This window comes from Desmodus rotundus, chromosome 2, assembly GCF_022682495.2.
Source record: "Desmodus rotundus isolate HL8 chromosome 2, HLdesRot8A.1, whole genome shotgun sequence".
Taxonomy (NCBI): domain Eukaryota; kingdom Metazoa; phylum Chordata; class Mammalia; order Chiroptera; family Phyllostomidae; genus Desmodus; species Desmodus rotundus.
Window position 1 is genome coordinate 133,583,162 of NC_071388.1, and position 3,638 is coordinate 133,586,799.

Below are 3,638 nucleotides of genomic sequence, written 5' to 3' on the forward strand. Positions count from 1 at the left end.
TGACAAAACAACAAAACGAACCAACCAACCAAACAAAAAACCAAAGGTAGATAGTTAGCATAGAACTTCCTTGAAGCAAGCCAAATGGATGTTCCTCTGGAAGGCAAGACAAATATTTTACAAAAAATGGTAAACAAGAAAATTGTGAATATGAGCAAATTGAAATAAGTATGGAGAGTATGAAAGAGTAATAATTCTTTGATGACTAATAATGGAATGTAATTAAACAAAAATGGAGGCAAATTATAAACAAAAAAGCAAGATAGATATCAGTAACATCTAAAAGAAAAAAGGTAAATGAAAATAAATCATTGTTAGGCTTTGTATTGGTTTAAAGTTCCCTAAATTCAAGTATGCATATTGCATTTTAAAGGTAACCACTAAAAGTAGACATAAATTGTACTGGTTCCAGACTAATATAATGATTGTATGGGTGTGTGTTTTGAGGAAAGGTAGTGGGACTACAAATAACAATCAGTCCAAAATAACATTAGAAATAGGAGCACTGGAAAGCATGGAAAAACTAAGGTAAATAGAAATCACAGAAAGGGAGAAAATAAAATAAAAAGTGAAAGAGCTAGCAATGGAGCAGAATCCACAAATGATAGCAACTGATTAGATTTAGGGCTTGAGGAAAAAGATTAAAGATCTGCCATATTTTACTAGAGTGATTAGAAAGTTGTTTGTGATATAATTAAAATTAGAGAGACAGAAGTTCAGGTCATGCACTCCTTGCTACCCGCATCTCCTGCAACCCCTTCTGGTATCAGTGGAGCCATGGCTTTGGCCAAGACCAACCAGGTGGCATCCTCCAATTCCAAGGAGCACTGCGGTTGCCCCATGGCACACCCTGGCTGGAATTAGGTGACTGCGGTTCTCAGGGTGCAGTGGGGTGACGAAGTCAAGAAAGTAGTGGATCTGCTGGCACAAGACACTGACATTGTGTGCGCTACCAGGGAGGAAAGAATGATGGACATAGAGTCATTAGAGATTTTGTGAATATGATTTTCATCTTTTACCCAGTAGAATAATTAATCCAAATGTTCCTGCATTCATTGGCAATGGGATGGTAATTCAATTATCTGGGTTATTGAGGAAGCAGAAAAAAATATTCAAAAGGACAAGGTCTAGAGGCTGGGAAAAAAGGCTTATCATATCTGACTGAGCTCATGATGCATTTGATTTTCATCAAGCAACTGATAGTATCCAGGAACCACAGAGACAGAAGAAGCAGAACAAAAACAATTGGGTAGCACACACAAAGGGCATTAGCCCGGTTTATTCTTCCAAAACTGCTTCGAGTGGACTCAGTATGTGCAATCTTGTTTCTGATTTCAGTGGTTTCTCTTAGAGGGTCAAACTTCTGGCTAACCAGATCACAAATCTGTATACCCCATTTTGGAAATAGACATTGAAAGTGAATTACAGAAACTTAAGGGTTATAGGAAAAGGATTACACCCATTGTTGGAGAAGGAGTTTATTTTTTATATGAGGCCCTCCATGGACCACTGAAGAAAATCTTGGTAGAAGATGTAAACATAGTATTTCTAGGTATTGATTTTGGAACTTAACCTTTTGTAAACTCTTCAAACTGTAAAGTTGGAGGTGTTTGTACAAGATTTAGTATGCCCCCTCCAAAATTTGGAGAAACATATGGAGTTGTAAAAGCTTAGGCAACTAGAGTTGGTATTGGTGCCTTTCCTATAGAGCAAGATAATGAAATTGGAGAATTATTACAAAAAATGGGTAGGGAGTTTGGTGTAAGTACTGGAAGGAGAAGATGGCATGGCTGGTTGGGCCTCATTTTGCTGAAATATCCTCACATGACTAATGGATTTACTGTGTTGACACTTGTTTACAGAAATCAAAGTTGGAGTTGCTTACAAGTTAGAAGGTAAAAGTATATCTCATTTCCCAGCAAACCAAGAGGCCTTAATAAAGTTGAAGTTAAGAATCTTCCAGGATGAAACAGGGACATATTAAATGTAAGGATGTTTAAAGAACTACCTGTTAATGTACAAAATTATGTTTGAATTATTGAAGATAACCTTCAAATTCCAGTTAAATGAATTGGTGTAGGAAAATCCAGAGAATCGATGGTTCAAGTCTTCTAAGGATTGCCAATGACACAAGAAAACTTGTTGAGAGTAAGTAAAAAGAATTTCTTCAATATGACATTTATGATCTACAAATTTCAAGAATAGAGACGTTGACTGAGATGTAAGCCCTACATGGTTTCCAGTCTTTTCAGATGAAAGGCTGGCATGGAGATAAACTTTGGCATATTCCAGTGTCAGCCTTCTTGGCTGGCATAATTGCCCAAATCTGTGGATCCTCCTGCTCATGGTGCCACATTTTCTTTAATGTTTAGTAATAGTATAATCCATGCAGTTTGAAAGCTAACACAACTAGTTTCAATAGAGTTTTTCTTTATGATTGTCATTGTATGCTCATAGGTGTTACCTCTATTAAACGGTAAGAACAATTAATACAGGTTTGCACAAATATTTGCATAGTCTGATCATTCAGTTCTGTCACTGTAATATTTGCTGTTAAAAATGATAATAAAGGAGTTCTGTAAAATTTTGTAATGCTATAAATTCTGTACAATTGTGCACTGGTTACTTTCTTCTCAGACCATTGCAAATTAGAGATTTGACAGGGGAGAGGGATATATTCATGTGTCCTTTAATTTTTACAGAACACAAAAGTTATTTTTCTCTATCAATTATTTAATACATTAAACAATTAATTAGATGTTCAAAGAGAAAGGGTTTTCCTAAAATATCACTCTTAATGTTAAAAATACAGTCATTAAGAGATCTGTTGTATCCTCACAGACACATCCCCTAAAGCAAGGGACATAAAGGAAAGAATAAACAAATGGGACCTCATCAAAATAAAAAGCTTCTGCATGGCTAAAGAAAACAGCACCAAATTACAAAGAGAACCAACAATATGGTAAAACATATTTGCCAATGATACCTCAGACAAGGGCCTGATCTCCAAAATATATAAAGAACTCACACAACTCCACTCCAGGAAGACAAACAACCCAATTAAAAAATGGGCAAAGGACTTGAACAGACACTTCTCCAAGGAAGACATACAGAGGGCCCAGAGACATATGAAAAGATGCTCAGCATCACTAGCCATCAGAGAGATGCAAATTAAAACCACAATGAGGTATCATCTCACACCAGTCAGAATGGCCAACATAAACAAATCCACAAACAAATGTTGGAGAGGATGTGGAGAAAAGGGAACCCTTGTGCACTGTTGGTGGGAATGCAGACTGGTGAGGCCACTGTGGAAAACAATATGGAATTTCCTCAGAAAACTAAAAATGGAACTGCCCTTTGACCCAGTAATTCCGCTGCTGGGATTATACCCTAAGAACACTGAAACACCAATCCAAAAGAATCTGTGCACCCCAATGTTCATAGCAGCACAATTTACAATAGCCAAGTACTGGAAGCAACCGAAGTGCCCATCAGCAAACGAGTGGATCCAAAAACTATGGTATATTTACACAATGGAATTCTACGCAGCAGAGAGAAAGAAGGAGCTTATACCCTTTGCAACAGCATGGATGAAACTGGAGAGCATTATGCTAAGTGAAATAAGCCAGGAAGTG

General features: G+C 37.0%; 1 pseudogene; it reads left to right on the forward strand.

The window, feature by feature from the left end:
* Nucleotides 1-777: 777 nt before the first annotated feature.
* Nucleotides 778-2,115, forward strand: LOC112313166 (adenylosuccinate synthetase isozyme 2-like; annotated as a pseudogene).
* The last annotated feature ends 1,523 nt before the right edge of the window (nt 2,116-3,638 follow it).